Source organism: Phocoena sinus, chromosome 21 (genome assembly GCF_008692025.1).
Source record: "Phocoena sinus isolate mPhoSin1 chromosome 21, mPhoSin1.pri, whole genome shotgun sequence".
NCBI lineage: Eukaryota > Metazoa > Chordata > Mammalia > Artiodactyla > Phocoenidae > Phocoena > Phocoena sinus.
Genome location: NC_045783.1, coordinates 31,836,989 through 31,854,628, shown reverse-complemented (window position 1 = coordinate 31,854,628; position 17,640 = coordinate 31,836,989).

Here is a 17,640-nt window from a genome sequence, read left to right as displayed (position 1 = left end):
TTTGCAGCAACATGGATGGACCTAGAGCTTATCATACTAAGTGAACCAAGTCAGAGAAAGACAAATACCATATGATATTATTTATATGTGGAATCTAAAATATGATACAAATGAACTTATTTGCAAAGGAGAAATAGACTCACAGACATAGAAGACAAACATGGTTACCAAAGGGGAAAGAAGAGGTTTATGGGTAAATTAGGAGTTGAGATTAACAGAGGCACACTACTATACGTAAAAGAGATAAATAGCAAGGTCCTACTGTACAGCACAGGAAACTATATTCAGTATCTTGTGATAATCTATAATGAAAAGAATCTGGAAAAATATATATACATATACACATATACATACATACATATATATAACTGAATCATTTTGCTGTACTACTAAAACACTGTAAATCAACTATACTTCAATAAAAATTTTAATTAAAAAATAAAATAAAATAGAAATAAAAGCTCTTGAAATCTAGCTGTGAAGGCTAGTCTTTATGCCCTTGAAAGACTTCTCTGTCCCTCCATGCTGTTCGTTTGGACAACTACTTACTCTTCAAGTCCTCAAAACTTTATGACCTCAACATCTGCCAGGTCCACACTAGCTGTTTTCCTTGTTTAAAGCTGATCAATGCTATTGTCCACCCCATTCTAAATACTCCTCTCTCTCGCCCTTTATTCTTTCCTGTTCTCCCTTTCTTTTGCTCTCTTTGTTACACACACACACACACACACACACACACATACACTCACACGCGCGCACACCCTGCTCTCGCTTGGAACTTGGAGAAGGTTTGGGGAGGATGGAGTGACCTGCCACTGTCGCTAATGGGTGGGATCAATGTCTCGAAAGGTGCCCCATCCTTCTTCATTTTCTCATCACGCGGCGATCAATAGTCTTGCCTGACTGTAAAACTTTCCCAGAGGTTCCACGCTTTTCATTTCTCCTTATTGTTTTCTGGGCTGGGTCTGCTCTCTCCAAGATGCTCGGGGTAGAAAAGGAGGAGCTGGTCCTAAGTTCGCCAAGCTCGCGCTCACTGCTGTGTCGCCCCTGTGGCACGCGTGTTCACAGGTGTGTGCGAATGAGCGTGTGTGCATGTACACCCATGAACGTCTATTTCTTAAATGTAAGAAGATCAATAACAGCTACTTTCCTGCACCCTCGGGGAATGGAACCTTCCAGAGGGGGAACAAAGTGCAGAAGGACTGATTCGTCCCCGTAAGTTAATGTCATATGGAATAACTCCTTTACGCTAATGACCCGCTGCAGCCGGCAAATAACATGACCTGGCTTCCAGGGATGCTACTCAGCCCCAGCTCGCGATGCTCACTCTGGATCCCAAAGCTTCATGCTCTGATGAAGGGCTTGTGGGGCGTGGCTCTGACCTTACACAGCACAAGCAAATGTCAGTATGTTGTGGTTTGAAGGGCTAGAATGTTCCGTTTACCCAAAATGGAAACGACACCTGCCTGGGCTCATCACAATAGCTCCAGGTCCTGTGTGACGGACTACATTGGGCTGGGTATTGAAAGTAGTGGCTGAAAGGCAAACACACTGTGTGTGTGTGTGTGTGTGTGTGTGTGTGTGTGTTTATAGTGAGCATATAAACCCACTCACTCCTGATCGTGAATTAGTGTATCAAATTAGGGTTAGGAACCTAGACAATCCTGAGGGAATGGGGCCAAGAAGCATGTGGGATGCGAAATAACGGCATCGCAAAGATGGTCACATCTTAGTCCCTGGCACCTGTGCGTAGGTTACCTTACCTGGCACTTTGTAGATGCCATTGCTTAAGCACCTGGAGATGGGGCAGTTATCCTGGATTTTTCAGGTGGGCCCAGTGAAATCACACAACTTTTAAAAGTAGAGGGGGAGGCAGAGAAGGAGAGGTGATGGGACCACAGAAGGACTCAACTGGCCATTGCGGGCTGTTGGACGAAGGGAGGAAGCCAGAGCCGTAGCACCTGGAGAAGTGTGGCGGGAGCGGACTCCAGAGGCTAGAAAAGGCCAGGAAACAGCTTCCCTCCCCCGCCACCTCCCCCCAACCGGGAGCCTCCAGAAAGGCACTCAGCCCTGCTGACATCCTGATTTTAGCCTAATGAGACTTCCGTATAGGACTTCCAACCTACAGAATCGTAAGATAACAGCTTTGTGTTATTTTAAGGGACTAAGTTTGTGATGACTTGTTACACTAGCAATGGAAATTAATACAAAAGGAACGTTTTGAAAGAGAAGAAAGAGTCCAGATCTCTGGAGCATGGGAAAGAACCCCGGAGGGCGGGCTAGGATGAATTGAGGGCTGGGAAGACAGGAGGCGGGGCTGCACTAAGTGACCCGGAAAATATGAGCCAGGGCAAGGGCAGTTGTAGCGTGAGGCCTCGGGTGCCCTTCTTGCGGGAGGAGGGAGGCGGGGCTCCAGAAGGGCTGGAGGAGGAGGGATGAGAAACACGTGACTAGGGCGTGTCCACCCCACCCCCGCAGAGCACAGGGAGGGAGCCCGAGGCTGGCTGTGCCCCGGCTGCCCTGGCTCCATTTCCAGATCATCACCTTCCTCTTCCTGTTCCAGCGTTCAGTCTGAACCCAGCATCTGATGAGGGCTATCAGATGTAGGCTGCAAAGGACTTTCTCTCAATCCTGGCTCAGCCATTCGGGTGGTGAGATTCTGTGACACGTGATGCAGGTTTGTCAAGTATAGCTTCACGGATGAAAATTGAGATGAAGAGAGGGTAGCAGGGTAGATAACTGTTTTCTGGAAGCAACCTGTATTTCACAACCTAGCTGGTTCAGAAAAAACATTAAGTTACAGTAACATATGGCATGTTTTCTGGGTTGCTGAAGACAGAGGGTGCGGGCATATAATTTCCAGTGACAAAGGACTCACAACTCGTAGCTTTCAGGGAGAAACTGCCCTCTGTCTGTTCCTGGATCTCAAGTACTGTCTGCAGAAATGAACCCTTGATGTGAGGTGGTACATAATGATGAACCAAGTTAGCAATGTTGATCTTTCTAGAAATTCTCTCCCCATATACCCAAACCCACTGAACGGGTGTGAAAATACTATGAAAAGAGGGGTGCTTGGTGCATTTTATACAGTGACAACAGGTTTACAGTTTAAGCAAGAGGCATCTTTCTTTTCTCTTCCTCCTTAAATATGCCACAAGTCTATAACATCTGAATCAGTGACTGTGACATGAATTTCTCCAGGTGTTTGGTTTCATGGGCTTTTGCCAGGGACCATCCCTCACTCCAATCTCTGCACTCCTGAGACTATCTCAACTATGGACAATCGTATCACAATGTAATATTAAGAAGTGCAACTGAGCAGAAAATTCTACACAAAATGCCAGGAGTGGAGACGGCAAATAGAAACTGACAATTCCTAGTTAGATTTGGCCATGAAACCCACTTACCTCACCCCCTCTCCATGGATAAGGTGGTTCTTTTTAGATGGGCATTTGAAGCCCAGAGATGCACTTGCTTCAGTTTTTAGCTCCCCAACTCTCAGGATCCCCACAGACCTTGTGCCCTCCCACCTCCACCCTGCCACTGGGATAACAGCCTCCTTCCCCCAGTCTTGCTGGGCACCCAGTGTGCCCTAAGTGTTATTGCTGGGCAGGAAACCCTCTCAGGCAGGCTGTGGGGATGTCCCACGGCTGCCACCCTCAAGAATCTATGATCTCTCAATACTTAGCCGATGCTTTCCCATGACACTAAATCCTTTTCCTGCCCCCAGGAGATGAGAAAGCTCATTTCCTACCACTCCACGACCTTACTGTCTTTCTCTGATTTTGCTGTATCCCTGCCTTTTGCCCTACGCTTACCAGAGAGAGGCTTTTAATCTCTGAAAACCTCCCTGTCACACTTTCCTGGGCTATTGCCTCGCCTCTGTACTTTTGGTTTACATATAATTTAGTTCCACTGCTCTCACTGTCAGTCACTGCAGCCTGGGATGGCATGGTGACAGTATCTGAGTCTCCTTTCTCGTGTACCCCCAACTTTGAGAAATTCAATAGGTTTTGGCAAAGTGCCTTGATTTTACAGGTTCAGAATTTTTCACACTGACCCAGTTAGTAGATTATAGTGGGATGAGAAAAGGGGAGCAGGAAAAGGAAGCAGAAGAAAAACAGGAGAGAAAGAAGGAGGGGGAGGTGCAGAGGAAGTCCTCTGCAGTGTTTTCTCAGGAATTAATTTAAAAAATGAATTTCCATCTAGATTCTCCTGCAGGTCGCTCACCAAGAGAACTTAGCAGAAGTGCGTGTTGCACACACACCCTGTGTTTATAGCACCAACGATGGTCCGGTTAACATAAGAGGTGGAGTGGGAGGGCAGTGGTGGAGTTTAGCCCTGCAGCCGGACAGCCTGGGTGCAAATCGCATCTCTGCCACGTCTCATTGCCATGACCGTGGACATGTCGATTGATTTCTCAAGCCTCAGTGTTCTCTCCTAAAAAATGGGAATAATGGGAGAACCTCTCTCACAAGTGTATTAACAGAATTAGATGACTTTGTAAGCAAAATGCTTAGACCAGTACCTGGCACATGGGAAGATTACACGGCATTTTCTATCTTTGTCATCCCATTGTAAACGAGGTGGAAATGCAGCCCCAATGCTCCAGATGACTGAGTTACTTAAGAAAAGCTAGAAATTGGATCTTTATTGTGATGTTTAGATACTGGCACCTCATTTAATAGCCTTCAACACTGTACACACCAAACAAAATATGGCAGAGGGTGGGATTCAGCCCAGGCCTCTAGTTTGACAGTCTCTGAATTGGAGAAATCTATAGTAGATGCATAATTGCATGTAATCTTTCCCAAGTTCTGGGTCTTGGAAAAGTTGGTTTGAAGCAGGGCTGCACCTAGATCTTGAATGGACGTAACTGGTGTGAAAAAGAAAAACAAGCACCTGCTGTGTGCCAACCTCGTGCCAACACCTGACAAAAACGATTTTATTACTTTCTCACTATAATGTGAAAGGTGGGCATTGTCATCTTCTTCTCACAGTTGAGAGGACTGAGACTCAGAGAAATTAAGCAATCTGTCCAAGTTTACGTGGCCATGATGGCAGAGCGGAGATTCAAACTCAGATCTTGCCCCAAAGCCTATGTTCTTGACCACCTTTTAAAACTACTTGTTGGACTTCCCTGGTGGCACAGTGGTTAAGAATCTGCCTGCCAGTGCAGGGGACCCAGGTTTGAGCCCTGGTCCAGGAAGATCCCACATGCCATGGAGCAACTAAGCCCGTGCGCCACAGCTACGGAGTCTGTGCTCTAGAGCCCACGAGCCACAACTACTGAGCCTGCACGCCACAACTACTGCTGAAGCCCGCACACCCAGAGCCCGTGCTCTGCAACAAGAGAAGCCACCACAATGAGAAGCCCGTGCACCGCAACAAAGGGAAGCCCCCCACTCGCGGCTACTAGCGAAAGCCCCTGTGCAGCAACGAAGACCCAACGCAGCCAAAAATTAATATAAGAAAGATCATAACCAGCAACCGAATCCAACTGGAACTAGTCCTTCAGTCCTTCCACAGGCTGATTAAGAGCAAGCAGTACTGTGCCAGGAGTCTGTTTACCAACAAGACTGGGCTTCTGCCTTATGAATGATCAGCTCCAAGAAACTCACAGGGCACCTTGCCATTGGCCATGGCCTCTGGCATCCAGGGGGTACCCCCGCACAGATGCCGGGGATACAGCACCAGCTTCAGGGACTCTCACCAACCCATCAGGAGGCTGTGCTCCATTCTCCCTGCAGGGAGCTCCTCGCAAGCCCTGTTTCTTTCACTCTGACTCCATCTCCATTTGTGTCCTTCCTCTGTTCTAATTGGAGCCTCTGGCTGTAGAAAACCCCAAATATCGTAATCAAACAGGCCTCCCAAGTCTGCAGAGAACTGATGGGTAAATGAACCACTGCAAGAAAAGCCATAGAAAATAGACGTTGATCCAAACTTGGAGGTGAAGGGTGTGAAATTGTTTATAAATTGTCGGGATAATTGTAGGCACTGGAGTGGGGCATGAGGGCTTCCATCCTCTCTGATTTTTGCACAACTTTAATTAACTTTCAGACAGGAAATAGCATACTCTTCAGAGCCAGGCAGGGCTGGATTCAAATCCTGCCTTTCATACTTACTAGTCTGATTTGAGAGTGGTCACATTTTCATCAAGTTGCAATTTCCGTATCTGTGAAATGGACATACTGAATTTTCTTTGAGTGCTGCAGTAAGACTGAAGTGAGGTAAGTTACATAAAGCATATAGAACTGGGTCCGGCACATACTCGTTCAGTGGCGACTCTCTGGCATTCCTGGATCCTCTTAGAACTAGGACCCAAATCTCCGAATACTCATCATGTACGAACTAAATGTGTCATTTTCTCCCCTAAGCCTGCTTTTCCTCCCTAACTCCTTATCCATCTGAAGGCTGGAGATCTTAAGTTCCCCCCCTTCCTGGCATGAGGTCCTCTCCCCACCCTTCTGCGCTCTGTTCTCTGTCCCTGGAGACCCACTTGCCTGTAAGGATGACAGCAGGCTCTCGTGGGTACTTTGTCTGTAGCTGGGAGTGTCAATAGAGAGCCTGAGCAGGAGACCAGAACAGAGTGGGAGGGTGAGGTCAGGGTGTTTATCCCCTGGTTCCTTCCCCAGGGGGCTGACCTGGGCTGGCAGGGTCCCTTCTCAGAAGATCAATGCTCCCCTCAAGGGGTCTGCTCTACAGAACTTGCCCTCTGATAACAGATTCCTTCCCTCTCCCTTAGAATCTCACCCCAGGTTCCTATACAGTCCCTCGTGGTCCCCTAGAGCTTTGTAATTAGACCCTTCGTAAAACAAAACAAAACAAAACCTACTCAAATTATCCTAATTTGATAGGTCATCTGTGTCCTGCATGAATTCTAACTGATTCAGGGGCTGTATCTCTCCTGATGCTCAAATCTAGAAGTCATTTTAATCCACCCTCTCCTGTACCCCTGATTCGCACCAGCCATCCAGCCCTGTCAGACGTACCACCCAAACGCTTCTGGACGTGGTCATTTCCTTTCTCTCCCCAGTGATGGCCTCATCAGCTGAGATCTTGAGTATTGCATGTTTGGGTTTCCCAGCTGCCAACTAAATGATTTCCTTGACTCCACTTGTACCCCTCTTTGATCCATCCTTTCTGTTCCCAACAGGATGGTTTGCAGATTGTTTCTCGGGTCCCCAGTCCTTAAAAGACAGTGTCCAAAGAACTCAGCATGGCACACAAAACACATCACAGTGTGAAGCTGACTTACTTCCCTGCTTGCTCTCCAACGCCTCCTCCCCTGCTCCCAGATGTGGCCCCTCGGGCCACATATGAACTCTGCAGTCCAGCCACACGTGACCATCACAGGCAGATTCGGTGGTGCCATCTTGGCCTGAGAGAAACAGGGATGGAGAGGAAGTGATGCTTTGAATGGATGGTGTTTCTAGCTCCTGTTGTGCTAGAGCATTTGTTCCAAGATGTGCAGAGACAGCAGCTGTAAACGTGCTTAGCCCTCTCCTGCACTTCTCCCTTGCCCCTCCTAGCATGAGCTCCACCACTCAGCCTGGGGTTTGAGGAGAAGCATGTTTTGTTGAACACAACTTCAAAAAGACGTAGACGCTGAGAACAGACTTGAGGACGTGGGGAGGGGGAAGGGGAAGCTGGAACGAAGTGAGAGAGTGGCATGGACATATATACACTACCAAATGTAAAATAGCTAGTGGGAAGCAGCCACATAGCACAGGGAGATCAGCTCGGTGCTTTGTGACCACCTAGAGGGGTGGGATAGGGAGGGTGGGAGGGAGGGAGACGCAAGAGGGAGGGGATATGGGGATATATGTATATGTACAGCTGATCACTTTGTTATACAGCAGAAACTAACACACCATTGTAAAGCAATTATACTCCAATAAAGATGTTAAAAAAAAGAAGGAAACTCAAGCCAACTCCATCTGCTGCTTAAACGGAGAAACACAATCTCCTTTCAATATTGGGAAACAATCTCTGTTGGATTTAGTAAGAAACGATGTATCAGTTTCCTAATGAGTTTCCAAAAGTATCTTGACTGTTGCAATCTTCCTTTAAAGGCACACAGTTACTTGCCCCGCAGTCCTTCACACCAAGATGCTGTGTCCATGCAGCACCTCTGCCCAGAGTGTCCTGCCCACCCTTTTCTTATGGGTAAAACCTACACATTCTCTAAGACTCAGCATAAAGCAGGCAGACAGACACTCCATCCTTTCACCCCTGGAAGCCCTTGGTAGATACGTCTATTTCAGGACTCATCTCATTGTGTCATAACTGGTTGCTGGAATGTGAACCCCTTGAGAGCAAAGGTGGATCTGACTCTGTCCCCCTGTGTACTTTGCCCTTCCCTGTCACCTGCCATTTGGTCTTCTGGGGTTCCAACTCTGGATCACATCACCTCCCTGGAGTAAAACGTCCACAGCAAGGCTGCCAAGCTGTGGTCATTTATCAAGTAGGTCTGCTACTTCTGCTCCGTGGCCTGGGAGAGACACAGACATATCGGGGAGTGACCAGGCACTTTGCTCCATCCCGTCCCAGGAGGAGGGAGCTTTGTTATGTTGTCAAGCCACTCTGGCCTCTCAGAGAGGCTGGAGTGGTCGATCATGTGCTCTTTTGAGGGACTGTTCTTTACAAGAAGCTCAGTCAGAAGCGTCAGATGGCTCCACTCAGCTGCTAAGGTGGAACTCACTTGGGACTTTGCATTGTTACTAAGGGTTTACTCAAAGGGTCTCATTGAAGAGGGCTTAATGAAGGGAATTTGCAGAGATGTAGCCAGGGTTTCTGGACTAACAAGGGACCTTGAAGCACCGAGGGACTAGCAATAGCACAAGCAGTACCACAGCTAGGCTGAAGGGGCAAGAGGAGGCTGCTGTTACCAGAGCCAGCAAGAAATGCAGCCTTGGAAGTGGGGATCTGCCCCACAGAGAGTGTGGCTCTCAGTGGGGAAGAAGCAGGAGGAAGAAATACCCCAGACTTTCTCTTTTCCTTCTTTCCAATTCTGCCAGTGCCTCCTAGTGGATGAACCCAATTGTAATCCAAAAAGCAATGTATCCCTGAATGGTCAGCATGTGGGCATCAGCTTCATAGGCCCAGACTTGGAGAGAAGGCTGGAGCACAGATTCAGAGGGACAAATACAGACAAGCCAATGGTCATGCTGGAATGTTCTGAACTGTCCACTGTGCTCTGCAAGGTGGGCTGGAATCTCGAGGGACTCTTATAGACTAAATTGTGTCCCCTCCCAAATTCATATGTGAAGCCCTAATTCCCAATGTGTTAATATCTGGAGATGGGGATTTGTGGAAGAAATTAGGATTAAATGAGGTCAAAGGGTGGGGCCCTAAACTAATGGGATTGGTGTCTTTTTGAGAGGAGACATGAGAATACTCTCTCTCTCTCTCCCTCTTTTCCTGTATATAGGTACACACACACAAATGCACACAGAAGCAGCATGGCTTTCTACAAGCCAGTGAGAGAGGCTTTACCAGAAACTGACCATGTTGGAGCCTTGAGAAAGCAGAGTTTCATATAGCAGCCTCTAGAACCTTGAGAAAATAAATTTCCATTGTTGAAGCCACGTAACCCATGGTATCCTGCTATGGCATCCCGAGCAGACTAGTGCAGGACCCTCAGAAGAGGAGGCCAAATTACAGCAGAAGGACCACCCATTGTTCCACCTACACCAGTAAGTATGACTTGGCAAAAAACTGCTCTACTTGGCTTCCTGGGAAATCCAGATTTCCATTGTATTGTTTATGAGATTAAATCCACAAATTCACAGATGGCTAAGACATCTAAATTTCTTTATTTTCTATAGCTGACATTAATTCCTACTTTGAGTCTCAACTTTGCAGGTCTCGAAAACCTATTTCCATTGAGTTCAAGGGCCTTTTTACACAGTGGCTTCTATAATGCCAGGTTTGGGGGTGGGCATTTGGTCTTTGATGTCATCCTGTATCCATGCAGGTCCCTCCTGCTGCCCCTTGGTCCAGCCCCAAGGCCTCCTGTGGGCCACAGCTCCATGTGCCCTGTTTGTGCCATTGCTTGGGGCATTCCTCTCTTCCCACTCTTTCCGTATGTGAGAAATGCTGCCAGGCTGTCTCGGGTCCACCTTCCTAGGTGCACCCCACAGCCATTTGGTCCTCCTCGTCTTCCCATCTCTGACCTCTCCTCAGGAAGGATGGAGGCTGCTGAGGTTTGTCACTGATCCCCTCTGATCTCAGAGTCTTCACACTCTTCCAGTATCTCAGTCACCTCCTCCCCAGGGCTTAGACATCTCCAAAGTGAAATTATCTTGGTCTCCCTTCTGATTCCTTCCCCTCCCACAACCAAGAGAATCACTTATATTCTTGGGAATAGAGACAATGTATTCTTTTTCATATAGTCTTCCAAAGTCAAGAATTAGTTTCCTCTCGTTGTTCTGCTATGTCTTCCTTCCCCTGGAATAATGAAAGGGGAGACAAAACAGATAGGAAATTTGGGTGGCAGAAAAAGGAAGCATTGCCTATTTCAAAGTACCCTCCTCCCATACAGATGCGATTCATGAAGATTGTAATTTCGGGGGAAAGCCTGGGGGTCTCAGAAGCCACTGCTGCTCACACGTTGCCGGGACACAGAGCAGGGCTACAGTGGCTGCTTCCAGGCACCCCCAGCTCCGCTACCTGTGCTGCTGGCTCAGCCCTCCATCCACCAGCTCAGCCTTGCCTGCTGCAGGCAATACGTGTAGAGCGCAAGAGGGATTCATTCATTTTTCCCAGGAGGGAGACTGAATTCCAGGGAAGGTGGGTCTCAGGAAGATGTTTGCATCTATTCCACAGTCTTCCTGGATGAAGGGAATGAAGGCCGGGTCCTGGATACCTAACCAGAGACACCCTAATCCTTCAGAGCTGGAAGACAGGGTAGTCCTGCCAGCATCTGGGAAACCGAGGTTAAAGCCCTGGAAGGAGGGTGCAGTGTGCACTGAATCTCGACAGGCCAGATATGGCACGCAGAACTGGGACAAGAAGCCAAGAATTCAAGGCCAGAGACCCAGAAGAAACTTCACATCCAGAGGAAGGTGAGCTGAGTGGAGGGCTGTGCTATAAGCAGCCTGCTTTTGGGGTCTGCTGGACAGTAGCTGTCTAAAGAACCAGCTTAGGAATCCAGAGTGGAGAAAGTTCCAGCACTGTGATTGATTAATGCAAACTTTCCTAAAGCTCTTGACAAACGCTGCCTGCTCCAACCAAGCATCGGTGGGTGGAAGAAAATATTTTGTCAGAGGCAGAGTAATATTTTTGGTATATTTATGGACGTGAACAGTCATTGCTCTTATGAGGATGTATGTATAACAGGTTTTTTGGGACTGGGAGACGTTCTATCTCTGATTTTTATGAGCGATCTGGAAGGGCAAGTTTACAGAGATATCCCCAAAGTTGCCAATGACATTCAGCCTTTCAGCATTTCCTGAATGTGAAATATTAAGCAGACAGACACAGATAAGCTTTCCAAAAGATGTCTGCTCACTTTGAGAGAGGAGGGTTCTTGAGATGAAGGCCAGATGGCTCTTTCCCAAGTCATCTAACAGGGAGGTATTACCTTGGAGAATTCACCATGCCCTTGAAGTCCAAACTCTGTCATTGTCCTGGATTCACATGGAAGCTGGGACACTAACTCTCACTAATCAAATTAAAATCAAAGTGAAGTGCATCAGGAGATTGAAAGCTTCTTTGGATACAATGGAAGTTATTTTGATCCAGTGAAAAGAGTTCTCATTTTTACTGCTGGGGGACAGCTCTCAAGTTGTGTAGTAAGCACAGAATCAGAGCAAAGGGGGGTGGTGGCGGAGAGTCTGGGAGATTTTTGTCCAGGCAATGGTGTGGTATGATGAATCATCCCTACCCTTTGCTACAGAACTCCTCTCTAGTAATTAAATTAAGGTTGCCTTGCAGATTCAGTGTCTTCTTAGCTTGGCCAATGCTGGAAAAACACCGCCAAATTTTGTCCTGTTGAGCGCGACTTTCGTGATCCAGACTGTCCCTTCATGTTCACGCATTAAAATACAATTGAGTAGGCTGCTGCTTCCTAAATATTTAGGACATTCTTGTCCTGCCTCTCTGAGACCCAGGTCACCTTCTGTGGAACTGAGGGACAATGCAAATCCTTTGGTCACCTATTTACAGACAGCCTCTTATCTACGTATCCACATTTCTAAACATTGCATGTGGATTTTACTAGTTGAACCCTCGGAAGTGAATCTTATTTCTCTTATCTCCAAGCTCTTAGGGGACAACTCAGACCTCCTCCCCACCCCAGGCTCATATCCACAACATAATGTTCTGGTAGAAGGGTGACAGAGAATATCTATGTGTTACCTACAATATGGGTAGGGTACAGGGCCTCATTGGTAATCCACTCTAAGCAGAGGGTACCCCTTAAAGTTTAAAAGAGGTTTCATTTAAGGACTTCTTTTTTTTTCATTGAGGTAGAGTTGATTTACAATGTTGTGTTATTTTCTGGTATACAGCAAAGTGATTCAGTTTATATATATATTCTTTTTCATGTTCTTTTCCATTTATGGTTTATTACAGGATACTGAATATAGTTCCCTGTGTCATACAGTAGGACCTTGTTGTTTATCCATTCTGTATATAAAAGTTTCATCTGCTAATCCCAAACTCCCACTCCATCCCCCCACCCCCTCCCCCTTGGCAACCACAAGTCTGTTCTCTGTCTGCAAGTCTGTTTCTGTTTCATAGATAAGTTCATTTGTGTTGTATTTTAGATTCCACATATAAGTGATATCATATGGTATTTGTCGTTCTCTTTCTAACTTCACTTAGTTTGACAATCTCTAGGTCCATCCATATTGCTGCAGGTGGCATTATATCATTCTTTTTTATGGCTGAGTAGTGTTCCATTGTATATATGTACCACATCTTCTTTATCCATTCTACTGTCAATGGACACTTAGGTTGCTTCCATGTCTTGTCTATTGTAAATAGTGCTGCTTTGTACATTGGGGCACATGTATCTTTTCAAATTAGAGTTTTCTCTGTATATATGCTCAGGAGTGGGATATACGGCAACTCTATTTTTAGTTTTTTGAGGAACCTCCATATTGTCCTTAAGGATAATTCTTTAATAAACTAATAACATAAAATTCTGAAATCAATTTCCCAAATAGGTGGTACAGGTTAACAACATAATAGGTACCTGAAGGTCTCATTAAATTCTTGACAGACCTTTTATAGATTATTCAAGGAAAGATGGAGTTTGGAGGTCAGGCAGAGCCTCTGAAGCTGTTACCAGTGAAGGGTACCAGGTACCCCTGCAGCATAAACCCCGGGTCCGGCCATTAAAGAGATGACACTGGACCACGTGGATCATGACCCACAGATGCAATTTCTGATTTGCCTCTTCACCCCCCAGGCAGGTGTATGTCAGGTCTCTTGAAGAAACAGATTGAGACTTAGATCTATGTGCAGACTTTTTACTGGGGATGCACTTTCAAAAACAATGTCTAAAAGAAATGAGGGAAGCAGGACAAAGCAGAGGGAGATTCTGGGCTGTGATACAATTGTGACAGAGATGTCTGAGTGCTGTGGGAGACTCCAGGGCTGGGATGGCCTTGCTTCGAGGAGAGGGAGTCAGGCCTCTATCAACCCTCCCACCACTGGGGAGGGTGTGTGACCTTGTATGAAGTGGCTTCTTTGACTGAGGGCAAATCCTAGAGCAGTCCTCATGAGGGACCCTTGGGCCACTGATGCTCCCAACAGCTGGGGACATGAGTGTCCCATCCTGGACAGGGCATGGGCACATCCAGCAAAGTGGGGCTCCTAGACACTGACCAGATGACAGTATCTGGTCATGCAAGTTGGGGACAACCCATTGTTAGAACTGATATCCCTGGTCTGGTGTATTGTCTGCTAAGATATGGAAGCACTGGGGGAAAAGACATCATTCTAGGGGCGGAGTGACCATTTCACCATAAAGGTGCTGCATCTTCCATGCCACCTCCACTCAACATCCCAAAGAGGAACCAACACATGGCACCACCTAGCACGGCCTCTTGCCCCCCACCCCATCATATTCATAGAATCAAGATGCTACAGCACGGGTGATCTGGAGGGCGGCTCAGGGGGTGACATTCTGGGCAGAAAACATGCTTTCCAACTGTGACCCTGATACTGGTGGGACTATGTGGATGGGAAGCTGGTCATCTGCCCATGACCCTTGGTGAAGACACTCGGAAAAACAAATGGGATTTCTCTGGTGTCCGACTCCCTTCTCTGCTCTGATGCCTGGTGCCCTGATTGTATCCTCTCCTTCACCTCCTTCTCTCTCACACATCAAACCACTGTTGGGAAATGACAGGAAGTTTACTGGCATTAGATGTAGATGACTCATAATCATTGTTCCCTTTCCTCTCCCCCCGCCCCATGAAATATTAGCTTCGATCTTTGGCGGTCAGCTCTAATGCAGATGACGCATTGGTCGCAGTCCTGGCAGCGCAAGGCAAAGAAGACAGACTTCCGGAGAACGTGAAAGAGACTGGTAGTCTCCCACCCAGTCTTCTTTCCTGTCTTCTGTTTTGCTGACAGAAGCCCAATTTTATTTTGCGTGGCCATGTGCTAAGCTAAAAGACTACCTTTCCCAGGCCCCCACGCAGTTGGGTGTAGCCAAATTGATGTAAGTGACAGTCACTGGGAGACACACAGAAGAAAAATTTCAAATCAAGCTGACTCCACTGCTAGGCTTTAGTTTTCATTCAGCACCCCCTGCCCTTCTTCTTCCTCTTATTTGGAACACGAACGTGATGGCTGGAGAGTCGGGAGAGATTTCGAAAAATGAAGTGACCTTGAGGATGATGGAGCAGAAAAGTAGAAGCAACCCAGTCCCTTGAACACCCTCCTAGTGCTAATATAGCCATCCTGGACCACCTGCTTCTTTCATGTGAGAAAGAAATGAACCTCTACCTTGTTTAGATCACATATTTGGGCTTTCTGTTACATGCAGCTGAAACCAACTGTAATCGATATAGAATTTGGTTCCTACAAGTAGGGCGCTAGAGAAAACAGAACCCAAAATATCAACCTGGCTGGACGGAGGAGGTGGAGAGACTTTAATGTCAATTAAAGATTCAGGTGTTGTAGTCTGCAATCCCTCCTGTCCTCGTTACTGCGGTGGTGAAACATTTTGTCAATCTGTTGCCCACCGTACCTTGAAAATCAGACCTCGTGCTGACCACAGTCGAAGTGTTAGGAAAAGTGGTAGGAAAATTAAACATTTTGGTATGTGCTAGCATCCTTCTGCTGCTGTCAGCGGAGTCCTACCAGAGAGTAAGAAACTCGTCTGAGAGCTAGCCACACTGTAGGCACTGATGGAAAGAAATACCAGTTTACCAAGAGAGACATTCCTGCCTGCAGTCTGCAATCTAGGTTGAATAGGAGTCTCATAATTTAAGTCTCTCAGGGTTGAAAAAGCCAAGTGCATTTGTACCCCAAACAGAAGCAGTTATGAGTAGTGGCTATAAAATTGCTGAGAGGTAAGATTGATATCCCTTCACAGGAAGTTAGGAACTTGCTGACAAATATAAGATTAAAGGTATTACATTCCCATCCAAGTTGAGTGTATCAGATTAGTCCAGGAAGTGACCATTAATTTGAGTGGTTGAGAAAGCAAGACATAGCAGAGCACAGAGGCCAGTAAATAAAAAATGAGACCCTTCCTGCTAAAAAGCTCCTTTTAGCCTGCAATCACTTTGTATATGACTGAATAGAAGCAAGAAGTCTGGATACTTGGTCAACTTTAAAGAAAACAAGATGAGGGGAGGGGTAAATTAGGAGTTTGGGATTAACAGATACACACTACTATATATAAAATAGATAACCAACAAGGACCTATGTATAGCACAGGAAACTCCATTCAATACCTTATAATAAACCATAATGGAAAAGAATTTTCTAAAAAAATCATTCAATGGTTTCCCACTACAATTACAATAAAGACCCCAATCCTAACTTATGTCCTCAGCCTTGGCCAGTCTTTATGCTGTGAGAGTGGAGATTCTAAAAGCCTATGGTTATAATAAAGCAAGAAACACACTCCATGGGGCATGATCTCTGAAGCAAAGCAGGCTGTGTCTGGGTTCTCTAGGACTGCTGGACAATGGAACCGTTGATAGGTCAAGTCCAAGTACACACAAGACAGACAGACATGAGGACAGTTTGCTTTTCAGCTAGCTTGCTACAAGTCTACGGAGTCTAGATGCTTGGTCCCCTGTCTTATCAAAAGCATACTATTGGTTTCATTGACTAAGAGTTATAAGTCCCATGGCCCCCCAGAGAGAAAATTCCTGGGCTTTTCCATTTTAGTTATGACTGTGTGAAAATAGGAAGTAGAGCCTGCTGCCTGATTTCTTTTTTCCCAGGGTGCTAGGGTTCTATTGCTGCTGTAGCAAATTGCCATAAACAGGGCTACAAACAGAACTTATTCCCTTATGGCTCTGAAGAGCAGACGTCCTAAAATGGGTCATTGGGGAGGTGTTCCTTCTGACTCTAGGGAATGATCTATCCCTTTGACTCTGCCAGCTTCTAGAGGCTTTCTGCATGCTTGGACTGTGACCCCCTCCTCCATTTTCAAAGCTCCATTTTCAAAGCATTTTCAAAGCTCGGGATCTTCCAATCTGTCTCTCCGTCCCTCTGCTTCCATCCTCACATTGCCTCTAGCGGACTCTAACTTTCCAGCCTCCCTCTTATAAAGACCTTTATGATTACATTGGACCCATCCAGAAAATCTAACCCCCCATCTCAAGATCCTTAACTCAGTCACAATTGCGAAGTTCCTTTTGCCATGCCAGGTGACATATTCACAGGTTTCAAAGGTTAGAACATGGACATCTCTGGGAGGTCATCATTCAGCCGACAAACACTAAGGTCAGTTTGATATCCTCTTGTGTGTACTTAGTGGCCTGTGTTTCCCAGATCCCAAAATCTCTTCCTCTGCAAGCCTACCGTATCTTTTTTGACATTAATTTTTTCTGCAATTAAAACTTTTATCAAGAGACCTCCATTAAAATAAACTTGCAGTGTTAATGTATAAAGCTGTCAGCTCTTCTTTTCATTCCTTGTCGACCTGCACCTATCTCGGAGATAAGGAGAAATCGTCTTTAGACCAATTCAATTTTATTAGGGGAGAAGATGACACGAGAAGTTATATTGCCAGTGTGAGCCTGCATGGGGCTTTGCTGTAAGGACCTTAAGCGAGGTGGAACCACTGGTGGTCGGGGAGTCACATCCTAACAGTGAATAGTGGGAGGGTAGAAAGTCAGTGCCCAGGAAGAGAAAGAGGGTACGATGGCAGAAGCAGTAGGGAAGCAGAGGCTCCTTCTCTGAAGAATGTCTAGGAACAGCATCACTGCAGATAGCTAACATTAACAGAGCTTTGATTACACGTCCATGTAGTAGACTAAATTATTGGTCCTAATTCTTTATACTGCTTCCCATTCAAATGCATGTCCTTGGCCATAGAACTTTTAAATTCCTCCACCAGAGACAGACTATATTTCCCTGGTCCTTGATTTTGGGCTCATCCATATGACTTGTTTGGCCAACAAGATGTCACCAGATGAGAGGGAATCGGGGGCTTAG